This window comes from Lathamus discolor, chromosome 1 (genome assembly GCF_037157495.1).
Source record: "Lathamus discolor isolate bLatDis1 chromosome 1, bLatDis1.hap1, whole genome shotgun sequence".
Classification (NCBI taxonomy): domain Eukaryota; kingdom Metazoa; phylum Chordata; class Aves; order Psittaciformes; family Psittacidae; genus Lathamus; species Lathamus discolor.
In genome coordinates, this window is record NC_088884.1 from 105,081,468 (window position 1) to 105,103,152 (window position 21,685).

At 38.2% G+C, this 21,685-nt stretch overlaps 1 protein-coding gene across 1 annotated transcript in view; it reads right to left on the bottom strand.

The window, feature by feature from the left end:
* MAPK10 (mitogen-activated protein kinase 10) overlaps nucleotides 1–21,685 on the bottom strand; it is a 177,035-nt gene that overhangs the window by 73,449 nt on the left and 81,901 nt on the right. The window contains exon 5 of the mRNA XM_065665211.1: nucleotides 14,820–14,972. The gene's annotated coding sequence lies outside the window, so the exon portion shown is untranslated. The remainder of the gene's footprint in view (nucleotides 1–14,819; nucleotides 14,973–21,685) is intronic.

Below are 21,685 nucleotides of genomic sequence, written 5' to 3' on the forward strand. Positions count from 1 at the left end.
GTAACATCTTACAACTAGAAGTTACAGAAAAGGGCAGTAAGAAATATCCAAAGCATATTCAAATTCATCACCTGAAACAACTGCACAGACAGAATTTTGGTTTTAGCCTAGAAAAGAGCTGTTCGGGTGGAGATATGCTGGATATCCATAAAATGAGAGGCACACTGAAAAGTAAAAAGGAAAACAGTGTCCCCTGATGCTCTGGGTTTTTTTTTGTTTTGTTTTGTTTTTGTGGTTTGTTTGGTTTGGGTTGTTTGCTTGTTTGTTTGTTTCTTTATTTTGATTAAAATAAGTTTGTAGCAACAAACTAAGTTCTCAAACAACAGATTCAGAATCAGCAGTAGAAGAGAATTCTTCATACGCTGCTTCACCACACTGTAAAACTCCCTGCCTCACATTCCTGTGGATGTCAGAGGTCAATGTAAGTCCTAGTATGATGCAGCAAATTCACATAATAAGGAACCTGCTGAAGGCCATTAACCTCAAAAATATCACCTCTGACTCAAGACAAGTCTGAGTCACAGTCTACCACTATATGTTCACCCTATTTTTAAGATCTTGTCCAGTCTAGCCATACACTAGACTAGACAGGCCTCTGCGTGTAGCCTATTACAGCTGTTTTAAATTAATTTCATAGCACCACATTCAGCTCTAACCAGCCCTTTCCTAACTGCAGTCTAGCATGTGACATACACAAAAATACTGCATAGTAATGCTCTCAGGCTGAAATAAGACTTTGGAGCACACAGATTTTTCTGCAGAACACAAAAAACTCCCTAAGACAAACAAACAAACATTTAAAGTCTTAACAGCAGAACTGAAAAGACAGCAACTTTTATGTAAAAAGAGACAAATAATACAGACAAATTTTAGAACATACATGTTTTTATTTTAAATATAAGCTCATTGTAAGGACTTATAAAACAAAGAAATGCAACCTTCCCTCCACTGAGATATGGCCATGATCCTGAAACACCAACACTTGCTTCAATAGGAATAATTAACTAACTTCAGGTGTGAATATAAGGAAGAGAAGACTAAATTTAGAGTAACTTTATCTCACACAAACTTGTGACTTAAGAAACTCTAAGGAAGTATTCACGAATATTTGCATCATGTGTTCCCACATGTTTAATTTTTAATGAATGAATGAATAATCCTGTTATGAAAGCAAATGTATGACCTTGTTTTGCATCATGTTACAGTGTCTGAGACTGCTGCCTCATTGCCCAGTGAGTCTTTACCAGAGCCTCACGTTCCACGGAAGGTTTATATTAAAACAAGAGGGAGAAAGAAAGATACAAGAAGAGCTTTTAACATTAGTCATATTGCCAATGTTTTCTGAAAAGCCAGCAGATAATTATACTCTCACACTGGTGGTATATGTACCATGAAACCCTATTGGTTGGATGCATTATATTACTATAATAATAGCTGGAGTGCTGTTAGTTATAACATACCATGTTCAAGACAGAGTCTAATAGTGGAAGGTGAAGAAAGGAAGGGAAGGGAACTGGAGAAATTTGATTCTTCACTGAATTTGCTGTGAAGATCTACTGAGAAGACACTTTGTATAGCATATGCGTTTCTAGTCGTACCCGGTGCCTCAGCTTTCCACAGGAGTGACTGTAATTGTTAATAGTCACCCTGGGAAAGAGCAGTAGACTGGTGAATTTTATGAACTGGAATACATTTTTCACTTTATTATGTTGTCCTTGTATGCAGTTACTGCTTATAAAATAATAGAAGTATGATATGTTTTAATAGCCCAGATCAATACTCATGTTCCTCTGTGCATAAGATATATCAAATGAATCACTAGACAGCTGAGATACTCCAATTGTACAGCAGGAATTAGAATAATTTTCTGTAGCACAGAGGTCTGTGTATAACCAGAATGTGTATACCCAGGGAAAATTGATTTCGTGTTTCATATAATGTGCGTCTTCATATAGTGAAATCATACAAGATTCTCTTCAGTGCCCTGTAAGTAAATACACGTGTATGTAACTTTCAATTTCTTCACACAGAAAACACATTCACATTCAACTGTGTAAATACCCTTGATCATATCTCCTCTGGTGCTAGCTGACACCATGCCAGTAGAGACTTTGGCAGCGTCGATGTAAAGAGCATAAAGAACTGGTTTGATGATGAGATAATTGTGTCAAAACATAAAGCAGTTATAAAACAAGAAACTAGTGACAAACAACCTCATTCACTAGGGAACTGAGCTTTAGGTGAGAGCATAAGTATCTAATATTTCTTCACTTCTGATGCTTTGTCTTTTCAACCTTGAGGAAAATCACTCAGGGCGGGAAGAACTAGAGGAACAGAACAACAAAACACCTCGTAATAACCCAGCCTGACATCCAGCTGTGAAGCCAGAAGTTGCAGTAGCATCACAGAGAAAAAAACCTGTCAATGAAACACCAACACCATTACTGGATCTCAAATTTTCATCACAGTCAAGGCATCTGTATGCCAGAACCTGTAAAAACATACAAGTCTCATCAGCAAATATATGATCTCCTTTCAGGCAAGATAGTAGGAGTCAATGAAGTAGAAGAAAGTAGATATGAAGGCAAGAATAAGAAAATCCTGAAAATCCTCTGAGCTTCCAGTGGGACAGCCCCAAATGGGCTGCTGCCTGGGACTATGAAGATAACAAGGGGCTTGGCCTCTACCTGACCTGCTGCTTTGCCATCCTCTTCTTCACTCCATTCCTCCTCCTTATCAAGAGCTACTCTTCCAAAGAGAATATGGGCTAATGACTCAATTTCAAGCATGAACTTCCGCTTCCCCTCAGTGCTGCTACGAAATCTGCCTTTTCTGGGGAAGGAACATTATTATTATTATTTTTAATAATCTTTATCTTTCTCTCTAGGGATCAGTGGGATTATCTCATTATTAGTCAAACAGCTTTTTGAAGACTGAAAGGATTCAATCAATACTATGAGTATAATTACTGAGAGCAGAGAGGAAACAGTGCAATGACAGTAGGCAAAACAGACTGGAAAACCAATAGTAACTGCAGTTCTCAAATACAGCCTCCTTCAGTAAAACTTTCTGCTTGTGCTTGAATTCCCTCCTCACCCTCAAATCTATAGCCAGTGAATGGCCGAGCAATTTGGTAGCCAGTCTTTTAGCCTAGGAAGCCTTGTTTGCCTTCCCAAACTGCACTACTGATCACATCATTGGTTTCTGGTTCATAAGTGGAAAGCCTGTGCTTGTGTTAGGCCCAAAGATGCAAACACTGAGACTAAGGTACCTGAACTGTTGCTGTACTTGTCTGAGGAGAGTCTCAGCACTTGCACCCACCATGTTGCCTCTGAGCTGCTTCTCTGGCTGACACTTAACAAACTCTTTTGTCTGGAGAAAGCATCACAGTCACTTTCTTTTCAGAAAATATTTCCAGGATGGTTTCTCATCCCCATATCTCCTAATCAACAAGCAAATCCTTCATGCCCAGTAGACATTGCCCCAGCCTATCAAAGCGTGTTGAAGCTTTTTTTGTGACAATTTTGAAGATGAAAATGGAGCCTTAGGAATGTTCCATATAACTCTGAATGAAGAGATGTAAAGGAGCCAGCTGCCTTGCTGCAATACTACTTTCTTCATCACAGCCTAGACAAGCAGTACTCTCTACCTCACCCCACAGCAAAATCATCTATGTCAAATACACTGATTCAGGGCTGAAGCAAGGTTCTTGATGAGAAAAGCTGCAGTAGCTGGTAGACATGTATTTAAACTGGTGTTGCTGCTGTTGAAATGAATCAAGTCCCAGACTATCTGCAGTGCTCTTCTTCCACACTCCTGCAGCTCTACTCTGTCTGAGGGTTGTTTACATGTCCTATAGCAAAATGAATTGCAAACAAATCCTTCAAATCCTAATGTGAAAAACAGCCCTATGAAAAAAACATACAATAAAAGCATGAGTTCCAATTTAAACAGAAATCAAACAGCAGCTGAAGGTATTGTAGGCAGAGATACTTGTATCTAAAACATCACTGAACTGGCAAGGTGTGACTGCACACTGGAAGGTTTTAAGAGATTCACAGGACATCCTCCAGTAATATGCTATTATCTATTCCCAGGCCCACCAACTGTGATAATCTCAATAATAAGGGGAAACTATACATATCTGTATTAAGAGCCAAATCCAGAATTTCTGCTTATTTGATTATAACCATCTGAATACATCACATGTGCACAATGGGTATAGTGAATGCGTTCGCTATCTTCACACGGCAGATAGGCAGCTAGTTCTACACTTGTGCTACAAATGGCTAATTAAACTATTTATTGCTGCATTATTCTATTTCACTCATGAACAGAAGGATTCACAGCATGAAAAAAAAATGAAATAGGGCAATCATTTAAAGTTTAAAAAAAATTATCTTGTCCCAGTTCAGTGAGAGGAGGTGACTTATCAATTCAGCTGTCACTTAAAAACCTTCTTGAAAAACACTAATGTTCAAAGATTAACATTTGTGAATTATTAATGCTTCCTGCTTTCAGAAAGTGTTTGAATCATTTTACGCATTTCCAGTACTTGAATTCCTCTCTCCATCTGAAAAAAAATATATTCTCATCACATTAGCTTATCAGTTCCCTGAAGCTTTGAGTAGTCTTAAACTCCTATAATTTTTGTCCCATTACTGAAATTTGGCTGCTCTGCTCTTTATAAACAAGATAACCACACAGAAGTTACAGTATATTGTCATTATACTGGATCTTTCCATTTAGCATATTTGTATCCTGAATGTATGAAGTAATAAAGTCACATAGTGTGAGAAAACATACCAGGAGAGAATGGTAGTTTCTGATCCCCAGGCTGCTACAGAATTTTATGCATGGGCTCTGTCTTTAATGTGCTGGACTAAGAAAGATGGGCCACAATTTGCCCACATTTTTCCTATAATAGCTTCCAGTTATGTTTGGGATATACATGCCCAAATATCCTATCAAATTGGCCTTCAAAGACCAGACATGCTTGTTTATCAGCAATTTTCATAGAACTTTATTAATTTATTATTTTGTTTTTCATATCTGGTTTAGAACGCTGTAACAGCAGGGCATTGTCAACATCAGCTTCAATGAGACTCACTGCTTTGCAAAAGCTTCAAGACTTAACAGAGAATAAATATGAACTGAAATGTGCAAGTGGATTAGTAATAGATAACAACAGTGCTTCTACTGATAAAAAGTGTTTTTCTGTTGTGGCTGTGCTGTCATTTTAATTATTCTTGGAGTAGCTGGAGAAAGGAAGAGTGTGAACAGAGTAATTATTAAGGTTAAATCCCAGCAGAAACAGATCATCTTCCACCGGGATGAGAAGAGATGGCATGCAAAAATTTACAAGAATCATGAAAGCAACTCTAAAACAGAACTGCTGGAAGAGAAAAGAGTGATAAAGAAAAAATTTAGGAATAGCAATGAAAAAGCTTTCAGAAGAAAGACATGTGAATTCGAAAAGAACATACACACTGAAAAGACGGGATTGATGAGCAGCATTTCCTAACGATTACAGCACCCAAGCAGAAAATAGGAACAAATGAGCTCTAAGTCTGGCCTTGCTACCAGCTTCCCATGTATTCTTAATTCAATTATTCTAAGTCAGATTTCCACACTTGACAATACCTGGTGTAAACAACCAAGTAATAATAGTCCAAGGTATCACACACCTAGGTATTACTTTTACAAACAGGTATTATCAGAGAAAGAACATGCTCCTGTGAGGCGCTGTGACAGATTAGTTAGTCAGTTTATGATGACCTTGTCTTAATTTCTCATACCATCTTTTCATGTGTGGCTGAATACCTTCATTCTCTGGTGAAAATTCAAAGAGAAAATAAAATGTGGCCATTTCTAGAGGCATTAAATTAGGCTTCTCAGAAGCAGTTCTGAATTTGCATAGGATGAACCTCCAGTGGTAAGTATGCAAGACCATAGGTGATATCACCAAAAAAATTGAAGAAAACCAAACTGGAAAGAGCTCAGCACAATAAAACCCTTACTACTTGCTTACCGTAAGATAACTACATTTACTACAATGGTTAAAGCAAGAGGTGTTTTTATTGGCTGCATTTTGATGAGTCAAAGACAGAAAATTGAGGTAACCACCTCAGCACAGTTGAGTGAAATATTCTGCCCTTTCAGAAAATTGTTTTCCTCTATTAAAAAAAAACCACCTTAAAAAAACCCCACACCAAAATACCCCCAAACCAAAACCAAACAAAAAAACCCAACAGCAGCAACAAAACAAAAAAAAAAAACAAACCCAAACAAAATGCACACAATAAAAAACTGTTCTTTAGATAAAAGTCAGTGGTACAACTGCTTGAAGATATGTAATGAACCACACCAAAACTATTTTTAATACAGTCTCAAGTCACAGCACAACCTCCAAATGTAATTCAAATTCAGTTAAATTTGACTTCAACACAGATGGCTCTGGCACTGTATGACTGATGAAAATTACATATATTCTATAGAATACACAGAGAAAAATACTCGGTTACAGTCTGCACCAAGCAGTGTCAAAAAAAAAAAAAAAAAGTTTGAATAAATGATATATTCTAAGCTCAGAGGGTTTGGAATTAATTTCTAATATGTTGATCTGTATGCTATTGAATCACATTCTTAATATGCTGCTCTGTTATGCAAGTTACTCACCCCATTAAAGAAGGGTGCATGTAAAAAGGATGAATAACGTAGTCAAAAGTAAAATTCTGACTTCAGAAGAAACGTATGAAAGGCCAGGGCACTTAGATACAGATAAAAATCCTGTTTCATGATACCTTCATTTTGTGGCATAATAGTAGAAAGTAATTTCTATGACAGTTTCATTCAATTTAGAGGAAAAATTATGTCTCTGGTGACTTAAGAGGAAAAATTAAGCAAACAAAATAATAATTAGCCATGATTTTCCATATTTAATAAAAAATCTTTAAGCTTCACCAATGCTTATCTTTCCTATACCAAAGTTTGCATGGTGGAAACACTAAAAGCTTTTTAGGACTATGGAATAATTTGCTCAAAAGACACATGTATTTATCATCATAAATTTGAAGGAAGTGCACAACTGGCCACTGAATTCTAAAGCTGGCCAATTTACAGTTCACAGATATTCATGAACAGAATCACAGAGTCACTCACACTGGAAGAGACCTCGGGAAATGTATTACCCAGCCTCTCTGCTCAAACCAAGGACAGTTGCGTCAGTTGTTTGCGAAGTCAGGATGCTCTTGTATTGTATTTATATACTAATACAATAGCTACATGAATAAAACCACTATTACTCTAAAAAATTCTAAGAGGCTTAGCTCTAGAGTAAGAGCCTGGGGCCATGAACAGATTATGCTGTAAATTCTGCAGTTACAAACCAGCTTATTTCTCAAACAACTAAAATCCAGATTCCTTCCCTCCTGAAAAAGCTTTTCCCCTCCTAAGCATTAACAGTTCTAAATTTTAATTGTTGTGATATCAAAAACCCTATTAGAACTATTCATCTCAGGGATGCAAACAGGCTTTATTGCAACATCACTGCAAGCTGTTAATATCAAATCTCAGTTGCATCTTGTTTAAGAAAACACATTAAATACTTGAATGCTTTTTGTGTTTGTGATGACTGAAACTCTAAACACTTGAGAAAAAAAATCTGAATGAGTAAGAAGAGGACCTATGTTACTGATGATCAATAATTAAACCTAATATGATGTGAGACCAGAAAGAACTGCTGCTGGACTATATCCATTTACCTATGCTGCTATTGTTTAGAACATACGCCATGCTAGTACAGAAAAGCTAAAGAAACCAAAACTCCCTTCAAGTTAGGCAGGATACAAACCCAGTAAAATTGAGTGTCTCCTTACTCCTATATAGCAGTAGTTAATGCTGGGTAAAAGTTTTATAAAAGATAATTGTCTTTGTGCTAAAGATTGTAAGCCTACAAGCTGATGGACACAACTGAGGAATATTTTCTTTAGCTTCCTTTGCTGTCTGTGTGCATCAGATGTAGCACATAGAATCATAGAATAGTTAGGTTTAGAAAGTACCTTAAGATGATCAAGTTCCAACCCTCCTGCCATGGGCAGGGACACCTCACACTAAACCATCCCACCCAAGGCTCTGTCCAACCTGGCTTTGAACACAAGAGATGGAGCATTCACAACTTCCTTGGGCAACCCATTCCACTGCCTCACCACCCTCACAGTAAAGAACTTCTTTCTTATATCCAATCTAAACTTCCCCTGTTCAAGTTTTAACCTGTTACCCCTTGTCCCATCACTACAGTCCCTAACAAAGAGTCCCTACCTAGTATCCTTGTAGGCTCCCTTCAGATCCTGGAAGGATGCTATGAGGTCTCCATGTAGCCTTCTCTTCTCCAGGCTGAACAGCTCCAACTTTCTCAGCCTGTCTTCATACGGGAGGTGCTCCAGCCCCTGATCATCCTCGTGGCCCTCCTCTGGACTTGTTCCAAGAGTCCCATGCCCTTTTATGTTGAGGACACCAGAACTGCACACAATACTCCAGGTGAGGTCTCACGAGAGCAGAGGAGAGGGGCAGGATCACCTCCTTCGACCTGCTGGTCATGCTCCTTTTGATGCAACCCAGGATACAGTTAGCTTTCTGGGCTGCAAGTGCACACTGAAGCTGGCTCATGTTCATTTTCTCATTGACCAACACCCCCAAGTCCTTCTCCGCAGGGCTGCTCTGAATCTCTTCTCTGCCCAACCTGTAGCTGCACCTGGGGTTGCCCCAACCCAGGCGTAGGACCTTGCACTTGGCTTGGCTGAAATTCATGAGGCTGGCATTGGCCCTCCTCACGAGCATGTCAAGGTCTCTCTGGTTGGCATTCCTTCTTTCCAGCGTATCAACTGAACAGCACAGCTGAATGTCGTACACTGATACTACAATTGCTATGTTCTACTGATTTTTCCCTTCTCCAAATAGGCCCTTCTCCATAAATGCTTCTGATTCAGCATGAAGTTCTTACATTAATCAAGCCCTCAGCTACACAAAAACTGAAGCACAGCACCCTACGCTTTTACTGATACCCAACTTCTTCATGCCTGATACACAATTTGCAAAAAACCTGGCTTACTATGTTTAGCAGCTAGACCAAAAATAAACCAAAAAGGAAATATAACTATCCATTACTAAAAGGAATAATAATGATAATTATATATCCAATCAATACAATTCAAGTTCTAGTGTCTGACGAAATAATGAAAGAACTATTTAAAGAAAGCATGCCTACTGCTGCCAAGTGGTGCTGCAATAATGTCATTTGTTTTCCTATAAGAAAATCAGAAATACACTGGCTGATTAATACAAAGATACAGAATCATGAAGGTTATTGTTAGTTACCTGTTACACAGAGCGCAAACTAGAACATTAGAAACAGAATTTACAGTTTTGTGAACTCAGACTGGACAGGTAAGGAGTAATTAAAATAAAGTCACATTCCTGTTACGCTCTTGTATATAAGTTAAACAAGGAATGGTGCATTAGAACTCAAAGGCTAACTGGCACAAGAAAGTAATTTGTTTGTCTTTCTGTGTTCTGTAGCATTGGAACAAAATGACTTTGTTAAAGTCAGAGGGTGGGAATTAGAAACTGTAAGTAGAAACACTTCTTTATGTACATTTCCTTTTAGATCAAGGAACTGATTCAGGGCTCTCCTATTTGAGGCATACTGTGCAGGTAATGTCCTATACGGTTATTTACAGTTTCTTATCTGTGAATCTTCTGTGAGAGACCATGAGAAGCAGATACAAGCCAGACAGCCAGAGCACTCAGCTGTTTTGGCTTCGCTGCAGCAGAAACTTTGTATCTCTGTTGTATGTACTGCAGCAGCCTTTTCAAGCCTCTGCTATTTCAGAAAATTCATTTAGAATTACTCTCTGATTCAATGTTCTTCCATTTTTTATAGGCTGCCATGGATTAAATAAAAGAACCAGAACAAGAGATACCAGGCAGAAGTGTTGAACTTGTTGAATCCTATGGCCAGACTCCATTAGTTTGGGATGCTGGTTCACTTCAAATATCATCCCACAAAACACTGACCCCTCACAGGGACCAGCAGTTTATTCCAATGGGCAGGACTTTATAGAGCTGGGATGTAGCACACAGAACTGTACATTAAAATAATACTAACTTGGATTCTTCTCCCAGGTGTGAAAAAGCCAGCAGGAATCATACATGCCAAATTTAATGTACGGAAGTACCTTTTTGCCAAGTGTCACATGGCATGAAGCAAGTCCAATGAAGTTAAAACAGCAACATTGCAAAAAGATAACTCTGCTACAAAATACTTCTTTGTAGTTGTTGTTTCTTTTGTAATAAATAAAAACACTGCGGCATGAAAAACTGCATTTTCATGAGCCATCACGTTCTTCTCTAGTTGCAACTGCAGAGCTATTCCTCTACTTACACTTCTCAATTTCACTTTCTGAAAGGAAATTGTTCTTTCTCTCTCTGAGTTTCCATCACATTAGAGTTTTCATCATATCATAACCTTGGAGATACACAACAGAATATGGAAAGAACATAGAGACATGTTTGGAACTACTTTGCAGAGTGGCAAAATATTCAATGATATGGGATACTTGGGGATCAGCCTTTTACATCAGACACTATCTATTTAGAAAGGGTATCATCCATTCCAAATGGAAAAAATTAAATGCAGTTTTTCATAAACCATTCATTGAAACAACTGAGGAGAGAGGAAGAGAGAAAGTGATTCACGGAGGTGAAATAACACAGCAACATGAAAAATGTCTACAGTACTGAAATGGAAGGCAGCACATAAAAACTCCAGCAATAATACAAAAACTTCTCTTCACATCGCTGCAAACTAAGCTGAAAGTGTAAGGGTAGAGGTGCCCCAAGCATGTTTTTTTTTAACCAAAGACCACCTTCTCCTAGTATTTCGGTAAGAAAGAAGGAACCAAAAAGGCAAACGGGAAATTTTCTAGATAAACCGTTTAAGAAAAGAGAAAATGGAAAATGAAACAGGCTGTTTTGTATTTTCTTCCTTCTCACTGCCACCAAGAGATACTAGCTCATAACAAAACAGCAATGTAAATGATCTTTATTTTGTCCAACCCTTAGCACTTGATTAATTCTACTCTCTATAAATTGTTAACCCACTTGCCTATTACTCATCCCATTAGACTATAAGCTAACACACTACACATTCTGTAAAGTTTCGTGCACACATGCCATCAGATCAGTAATACATAGCAGTAATAATAATCACATATAATACACATGGTCATCTAAAGAAGGGAAAGTTCTTAAGGGAGATATAAGCCCACATGCCCTTTTTGTTCTAGGAAAATCTCAGCAATGTAGTGGGTGCCCAAGGCATGTTTCCTAGGTGTTTCCTAGAGCTTCCGTGGGGACAGCACAGCTTCATATTGGCCACAGTGGAGGCCTGCACCCATAAAGCATAACACAACCCTTACACAGTACCACTGGAGGGCTGGCATTCACTCTCCTAAAGCAGAAGTCTAGACATGAATGAAAAATTTAGAACCTGATCATATGCCAGGGCTCTAGAGTTTTAGCCAAGGTTTCAGGGGTTTAATGTGGTTTTCAGTTGACAGCCTTTATTAAGGGTTGAACTGGGGATCATTTTCTGGTTTTGAAACATCTGTTGGCCAGTAAAGTCACAATTACACTTAGCTCTTTTCTTGCTTCAGTAAGGACTATATAATACAAGAAAGTAATTGCCATTTGAACAAGCAACAGACCAGCAAATGTAAGGTTTCTGGATTCACTTCCTAGTGCTTTTACACTTCAATTACAAATGGCAACATGCAAAAACTATGTATATATAAAATGTATGAATACTTTTCTTAAACTGTAGCAGATAAATGTCTCAAACATGATGGGCTGTTATCTCTAATTTACAAATGGAATTTGAACTAGATAGCTTAAAGTCAGTTAAAGTATGTTTCCCCTGAAGCACCTGTCAGCTGTGTCTACTACATCATCCACTGGGGTGGCCCAGCTAGCAGTCTGTGCCTGGATGCTGCTCACATTGAGGTACCTGCCCTTCTCTGAGGCAAGTGGCTGTTGCTGCTGCCATGATGACACAGGTGTAGTAAGAGGTATTCTTTTGTGCCTGCACATGAGCCATTGCCATTACTCCATTGATACAGCATTTTAAGACTGACTTTTTTTTGAATTTCCATGATTTCTTGTTCTCTCGAACCTCCCAATAGGCCACATGTCCAGAATACAAGTGTAAGCAGACAGCGCGCTACTCTGCCGCCTACTTTTCAATGCCAAGCTGAAAAAATGTTCTGAAGGACGCTAATTTCCTGTATCATAAACAAGACTGAGCCCTGCTTCCTAAATGAGAGTGGATGCCCAGAGAATCAGATGTGACTACCTGTAAATATTTTCTGATATCATTTCCAGCTTCCATAAGCTGCACTTACAACAAATCAACTTAAATCAAACTACCTGACATCACTTGCAAGGAATTATCCTGCTGTGAGACAGATGATTGATTTCTCCATTTCAAAGTGGTAACATGAACTACTGCAACATGCAATGAATGTCATGAAGCTGCTCCACACAAAAACTGTCATACTGTCCATGAAAACACATGAATTTAGACAAGAAATTTGCTGCACATGGTTTCCAGTGTCCTGTATACTGCTGATCAGAATATACTTATTTACCCTTACATAAACACTTTGCAATAACGTGCATAATTCATATATTCCCTAGGTAATTGACTGTTAACGGTTTCTTACCAAAATCAGAGACAGGTTCGGTGATACGCCACAGGGAGGAAACTGATGATAAAGAAACCAACTTTTAGACTCTTCTCCTCACCGCTACCCCAAAAAATAAGTACAATGTGCTAAGCAAAAGTAGGAGCTGATGTTTTACAAAAACAGGTTTACAACACTCCGCGGGAGCTCTTCCACACACATTTGACAGATAATAAAACTAAGACACCATCAAAATAAATGACACATCCACTCAGTCAGGAGCAGCAGCCTGAGTTTAATCCACCTACTGAAAGCACCACTGAAAGCTAATGAAAATAGGATGGGTTAAATTCCTAAACAAAATAAAAGTTAAGTAGAACTGGGTTTTATTGAAACCCATATCCTTCCGACAGTTGCCCCAGCAACAAAGAAACAAAATCCAGTTTTGCTTGCACAGACAAGCAATTTCTCTTTTTGTGTTTAAGTTTAGAACCCAAACGTTTTGAAGCGGAGAAATGAGCAGCTGAATAAACTGATACATTTCTCTGTAACATCTAGTATTTTTATAATCTAGTTTTTGGGGGTTTTTTACTCTCTTTTTTTAGAACATGTTTCTGGGTTTTAGTGTGAAATCAAATGGATCCATGAATAACAGACTCCATATTCTTTTGAGTGGCACGGAGTTTGAAAGTTGGGCTTGGCAGATATTTGTGAATGATGGTGGGAAAAGGAACATGAAATTTCTGAAGTACAATGAGCCATTAAAGAACTTGTAAGTGTGGATATAAAACTAACACAAGTGCACACACACACCCTCTCTGCGTCAATACAAACACCTTTTATCAGTCATTCTATGACTCTCCTGATCCTCTTTGATTTCATACTCTCTTTTCCAGGGCATGGCAGACTATCCTAAAATTACATAATAAGATCCCAAGAATGGAAACATCTCATTTATTCCTATTTTCCATGCATTTGTTTGACATGCAGCCAACAGTTATAGCTCCAATGAAACCAGTATCTAGGAAGCTGAGTTTACATGGCCACATTATACCATGAGCTTAATTGGCTACGTTTATCAAAGGAAAAAAAACCCAAACAAACCAAAACCAACCAACCAACAAAACCCAAACCAAGTTAAACCAAGAAAACTACTCACAAAGTGAAAGTAAGTTACATTTTCTGCAGCTGTTCTCAGCATTGCTTAGCAAATAAATTTAGCCCAGAATGTCATTCAGAACTATCTTTAGTCCTTGTTAGCGTCCTAGCACATTATCATGATTAATCATAGTTATCATATTAATGCATGGGCACGTAAAGATGAACTAAAACCACTCACATTATACTGGGCACTATTAACTCATCTTTCATATTATCATTTACACTATTATTACATTCTATTTATATTATAACATTACACATCTGTACTACACAGAGAAGAATATTACAAGTGCATTGAGACATTGATTTTTGCAAAAAATTACATAAGGGCCTAAAGAAAACACCAACATGTGAAATATCCTCTAGACCACAGAGGCAAACATGTGTAAGGCTTCGCATAGGATCCACAGTTTCACAGTCATGCTCATGGAAGGGGAGTAATACTGGAATTAGATCTAGAGGTGAAACTTCACAGTAACATGCACAGCTTAATAGGTCAGGTCTCTAGAATGCAGCCTACCTCACCCACGCACTCTCCAGGCTTTGAGCCATCATGCAAAATGCCGTATTCATTCAATGCTTTCCAAACGTTCATTGACTGGCTGAATCAAAACCAGCTCTGTCATAACACTCATATTTGTCATAAATGAGGTCTTCAGTCACAATCAGTTCTCCCTCACAGGGGCAGACTACAAACAATCGCTACAAACAGCAAACTATGGAACACCTTTGGAAAATGTCTCTTCTCCTGTACTAATTCTCTTCCTTTTACTTCTGCATTTTTACAGCATACTCATCACAGCACAATATGAACATTTCACAAACACACATCTCTATAGTAGTTAACTTCTTTTGCAGGGATTTTCCTTTGTATTAAGCTTATTTTCATCAGTAGCAAGGAGGCCCCAAATAGCTTACCAGGGATAGGATAGTGACAGTGAAGTTACATTTTGTCCAGGCGACTTGTAAGTGTTCTGTTCTGAGGTCTTCCCAGGAAGAGCTGCAAATCTGGGGACCAATGCTCAGCAAATGCAGCCTGGAGAAGTTTCACCTCGTCCCAGCGGAAGGCAGCTGTCAAAGGAGTTAAGACATGCAGGGTTAGGGAAGCCTGGGTCTGATTTGGGACAGTTAGCTCATTTTGGGACTATTTTTTCCATTTTACCATGCTCTAATTCAAAGCAGCACAGATAACGTGAGCAAGGGATACTGAATGGTCCATTTTCTCTTGTTAAAACCACTGTTTTCTTTCAAATCCTCTGCAGCCTTTCTAAAGTCAGTACTTTCACCCACTAACATACTCTGTTAGATTAAAAAGCCTGGAGGTCACTACTATGCATTGTGATAGTCAGTGACTGCAATATCTTGTTCACATCCAGGTAGAGGACATTTCTGTGGTTGTGGACCTTTGGGAACAAGGAGTCCAAAAGGTAAATAAACAAACAATACATGATTCTTTAAACGTGCCATTGTACAATAATAATAAGTCCACATCCTGGATATTCTTTATGCAGAGAACTGAAGGCCTATAGTAAAAGGAAAATTCCTTACTTGGAGAAATAAGGAAACCTGAGGAAAGGTAAATTAAAACTCCCAAAACATCAGTGCTGAAATATTTGAGTATACATTTAAGAGGCAATCAATAAAATCTTATCAACAGCATATTGATGAGGAAAGGCGAGAAAGATGCATTGTTCACTTTTTAAGAATAATATTGACACTTCCATTTTTACTATACCCATGAAATTACAGTAGCTGTTTAGCTATCTACCTTTTTTTGGCCCTGCCAACTATACATTTCATCTTTCTCTCTGCTGTCCTGAGCAATAGTAGAAAGTTTTATAATCTAGAGAATGTGGGAGGGCAGGGCAACTAACAGCTTCTCCCACTAACTTATTCTTAAAAGTCACTCTTAAGGTGACCTGCCTAAATACGCACTTTAGACCGTATGCGTATTGTATGCCGTATCTGACTTAAGGTGTAAACTTTAAAAGGAACAAGTAGCTGTTTAAAGACCTTAAAAACATCCTTAGACACCAGTGAAAAAACAAGGAAATATTTGTAGATTCAAGAGCCTTCACATCTTCAAAACCAGCATCCATAAGCATATTCTGCTTTCTACACAGTCATTGAAGAGTAAGCCCATGTCACAAACCACTGTGCAAAGCCAAGAATAGAAGATTAGTAACATTTCCTTTCCTCTTTCTTGTTATATGTGATTTTATGTTTTTTGCATTATTCTGATATTCCTGGTAACAGAACTATGAAAACACTGCTGCAGGAGACACCAGTAAACTGTCTAGTCTATATTTCTGCCTGACAGCAGGTTTGACTGTAATTATTTCTGACAGATATTCTCATAACTTGTTCTTCATAATGGAACATGCCCTTGCAATTTACATTGCATTCAGTGGAGAAGTTCCTGTTTATAAATAAAATCTGTACCATGGGAACAGTGTTCAGCAGAATGCTAGGCTTATAAGGATGTAAAAGAAGTCCCAGAAAATTTATGTACTCTGGGATAAATTAACCACTAGTAGAAAGGTTAATCAGGGTTATGTCCACCTCCATGATTAACTAGTCTATGTCCTCTATACAAAACATTGAGAGTTTTACCTGTTAATGAGGAGCCTGTGTGATTAGTATGCTTTGTGTCAGTTGCTTTACACATGCCAAATGTGATTTTAAACAGCCACTGCACTTGAATTACTGTATTCTGATGAAACAACCCTACTATAAGGTTCAATGTTTCACTTAAGGAGTTTTCTTATCAACTTCCCAACATTCAGAGAAGCTACAGCCAACAAGACTTGATCTTCACTCTCCAAATCACTTCTCCTCCACATTTGCACCAAGTTTAACAACACTATGAGTAAATGCCTTTGCATGGTGTATTTATCCCTGGATTCTGAAAGCCTGTCAGGCATGGACTATTAACCAGTAACTGTTTATGATTGGTTTGTTTGAGCTGGTTTAGTTTTGTTTTAAAATTTTCAGTGTCACTCCAAATGTAACCACAAGAACTATCAATTTCTGCTCAACAAAGGATGAATGCTTAGTCCAGGAGCTCATAAAAGATCTCTGGAAGATACAAGAAAGCAGGCAGCTGAAAGAGTGTCATGTTGCAGCGCATTTCCTTTGTATGTGGATGACTCCTAACACTCCCCACAGCATTTTCAAGGCCCATCTTCCATGACGTGACTCTAGCGTTGCTCAGTGCAACTTATTACAGCTGTATCATATTGGAACTGGCACTGTTCAACATCTTTTTTGGTGACATGGGCAGTGGGATTGAGGGCACCCTTAGCAAGTTTGCAGTGTTCGGGATTTTAGGGTGTTGTGTTTTTTTGATAGACAGAACTTACAACACTTGAATGGCCATCAGATCCTTTTCTATACTAGCCAGCATGTGCTGTTCGATAGTTAATCAATCCTGAAGAACATTCAACCATGATGATAAAAAGAAATCTCTATCCTACTGTTAAGCAGGATGTTGTTTATCAGTCTGTACATTGAAATAGATGTTGTACAAATGAAATTCACAGCATCAGCAATAATGAATCAGATGCTTAAAAAGCTCATCAAAGCAAGATGGGCACCTCCAATTCCCAATCAGAAAGGCACATTAAACCAGTTACAGAAAGACATTTCCATTTCCAAGACATTTTAGTGGATTCATGCCTGTTCCTGGCTGCATTTCAATGAAGATAAAAATAAAATGACATGTACACTACACCAGCTCCACAGTAGGAGCACTTCCATGACTGGGAATAGTAGAGAAAATTTCTGAAGCAGAACTTCTCAAAGAACTTCTCAAAGACTTCTGCAGAGTCAGCAAAGCACAAAGCAGATGTTGCTGCTGACAGGACAGAAACTATATTTGCAAGAAGTCTACTTGGAGTTGGATGAGAAGAAGGGAAAAAAGAGACAAGGAATGTGACTACCACAAGTCCACAAAATTTACAAGTCTTTTCAAAGCAAATTTCAAAGCTGTAATGGAAGGATAATTTTAAAACCTGTGTAGTGACAGGACAAGGGGTAATGGGTTAAAACTTAAACAGGGGAAGTTTAGATTGGATATAAGGAGGAAATTCTTTCCTGTTAGGGTGGTGAGACACTGGAATCGGTTGCCCAGGGAGGTTGTGAGTGCTCCATCCCTGGCAGTGTTCAAGGTCAGGTTGGATGAAGCCTTGTGTGGGATGGTTTAGTGAGAGGTGTCCCTGTCCATGGCAGGGGGGTTGGAACTAGATGATCTTGAGGTCCTTTCCAACCCTAACTATTCTATGATTCTATGATTCTAAAACCAAACACCACTAGTACAGAAGCAGAGTTTTGTTGTAATTATAAACAATCCTCAGCAACAGAAATATATTACTCATCCGCGTAAATCCATAACATAGTGTAGCCCTTCCAGCTTCAGGTGTCTGCCCTTCTCAAAAGGATATGAGCCACTGCCCAGCATGACCAGCCTTTACTCACTTTTCTACTGCTACTACTGGCAACTCTTACCATGGTATCACAAAATCCGATGGTATTTGTTGCTCTTCTCAAAGCTTCAGATTAAGAGTTTTAACTTTCATTTAAAGGATGCTTCTGTCCTTCACAGTTGCAGAAAGACAACAGAGAACACACTTAACAGTCTTCAAGATGAAAACCAAGAACACACAAAGATTCTCCTTTTACAAACAAAATGACCCAATAATTTTTTTAGACTCCTACTCATGATTTATAAATAAATGGAGACAAAAATTCACTTTGCAAATGAAAGGCAGATGTAGGAATATGCTTATTTAACCAACCTGTAGCTACAAATTCATGACAACTTCTTTTCTTTACAAGATTTCTTCCTCTAACATCAGTATTTGAAGGAAACTGTACTGTTTATTTCAGGGGAAGGAAAAGTAAGTTCATTGGTGACTGGTATCAGTCACTGCCAGTGAAGGCTTAATGAAATTTTTCACTATGCAAGAGCTTCTTTATCATGATTGTTAAAATAAAGATCAGAGTAAGTGAAGAATCCAAACAGGGCACACCAACAGGATGGACAGTTTATCTACTGACAAAACTTATCACCAAAAGAAAATTCTGCAGCATTAACTAAAGGTTAGCTTGGGGTAACACAGAGCCAAAACACAGACAAAATCTCACCTACACTGTGACCGTGAGCACTGCAGTGCAAACATTGTAAAAAACCTTGTCAGTGTATACATCTGCTGCAGTCCTTTGAAGCGAAATGTGTGTGTACACCAGTGTGCTATTGAAATCTTCTTTGCTTAATCTGAATAAAATTGCATATGTGAAACAGGAAGTGTAGGGCACCATCTAATAGGAGAGCATTTTATTTGTCAGGAATTACTACAGTGTATCAGAGACACTGTGTAAAAAGAGATTTCAATGTAATTATTCTTATATAAATTTGACAAAATTACATGGAACACTGAAAAAGTGCAAAGAAAAGACCTGCATGAAAAGTGTGAGACATTTTTGATAAGAACTATCATCCCACATTCTTCAGACAGCTTCTCAGAGATTGACAGTAATACAACATATTTAACTTCAAGACTTGTATACATACTATAGTCATAATAGCATTCCAAGAATATCTTTTTGGGTTTTGTATAATATCCCTATTACAATAAAAAACACGATAAAATAAAATACAAACAAATGAGAAATTGTATTCAACAGGATAGATAAATGCATTAATAAACAAATTCTGCCTGAATGATGTAGGCAAGCAAATTTGTGCCCATAAGAACAGCCAGAAATACTGTCTTTCACATGCTATCTCATACAAAACTCTGAATCACGGTGCTGCCAGGGTTAGGGACCTCACACAATGGCCATGCCTAAGATCTGACTACATGCTGGGACCAAAGTATGTGTGGGACCAAGCGTATCGATTTTAACTATGGATATATGCAAGATTTTAACTCCATCAAGGGAAATAATTTTGTTACAGTTTTGTCATTTATTTATGCTTTATTTTCCTCATTATAGGTATGAATCCATGCTGTCATACTTAAACCTATTCTCTCTCATTTGTACAATAATCTAAACCCTCTACACGAAGTTACCTCTAACAAATCCCAGCTACTACAACTGAATGCTCATTGAGGAAACACTGAATGACAGTTACTTAAGATGAAGACTGGATCAGTTTAAGCAGCTTACAGCTGGTGGAGGAGGGCAGAAGGGAGAGAGTGAGAAGGACGGACCTTTTTTGTTTTCTTTCTGTTATACTGACCAGATCAGCCTATTTTGAAACATGTCACCACAAAGCAGCGAGGTACTGCTATCTCTATGTAGAGGACTGTTTCACAGTATAACCCAGAATTCTTTCTGTCATTAAGCCTGGTAAAATTACTACAAAGTGGGCAAATGTCAGAAAACATGCTGATTTGCCTTGACTTACAGAAACTATGAGGCACCTGGCAGTACAGGTTATAAAATAGCTATAAAAATTGAAGATTGGACAAAATGTTTAGGGGCCATTCTTAACAACATCAATAGGTTTATAAACCAATAACAGATCTGAATGCAGTAAAAATGAGGCTATAAAAGTTCATGAAAAGATTATATCTGGTTTGATCACTAAGACGCAATCACAGAATGCTTTGTGTTAGAAGGGACCTTAAATATGATCCCGTTCCAACCCACTTCCCACCTTCCACTAGACCAGGTTGCTCAAACCCCTGTCCAACTTGTTCTTGAACAGTTGCAGAGACGAGGCATCAGCAACTTCCCTGGGCAACTTATTCCACTGTCTCACCATACCCACAGTAAATAATTTCCTCCTGAAGTCTAGTCTAAATCTCCACTCTTTCAGTTTAAAACTATTCTCCTTTGTCCTATCACTACATACCCTTGTTTTGGACTGTGACTATGTGGTTTGGTTTTGGAAAGGCGAGTCCTTCTTTTAAAAGAAATGTGGTTAATGTGTAGGTCTTCACCCAGGAAATAATCTCTCCACCCCCCGTTCTTTTTCTTCATAAACTTAAACCATGCAGCATAAACTTTGTATTTCTAGCTGCTCTTCAGCGTGAAAGACTCAAGAGTTACATCAAAAGTGATGGGGGTGGTAGGTGGGGTGGTGGAAGAATTATTTTTAGTGCTATCTGCCTCAGAGGGAAGGCAGGAAAACCAAGGCCTAAGTAAAAAGGACTTAGTCTCAGAAAAAAATTCTATGTAATTAAAAAATGCAAAATAACTTAAGTGATCAAGCTGCCTAAAGTCCTGTGGGTGAGGATATGTCATTGTTATAGCATAAATCATGAAGATGGCAAAAGTTTATAAGCTTTCCTATACTCCCATGTCTGCAAGGCATACGATTATCTCCTGCAGTAGGAAAATGTTTCCTTTCTGAGTACCAGCATTCACCTAGGTTCACTAATGACCCTTTCCTTTTGGACCTGTAGCTGTAGCCATAAGTCCTAATGATGCACAAAACTGAGAATGGGACACTATGTCTGTGCACCCCTCCTTATATTTATACAGAACCTATGTATGTAAGAAGTTGCAAGTATACAAGGTAGGATAAGCTGCAATTCTCTACAGTTCTTCCAGGATTTTTCTCTTACAACATGCATATGCAAATCAGTAATGAAAAAATCTAAAGCTCATCTTGTCTGGGAGGAAAATATCAGTTTAAATATCATTGACTGTACTTGGATTCCCTTCATTTCTGTTCATACTAAATGAATCATGAATAGATAACTTTTTTCTCTGCTGGAGAATACTGTGAAAATACTTTCTTTTACAAGAAAAACGATGACTCAGTTGGAAGA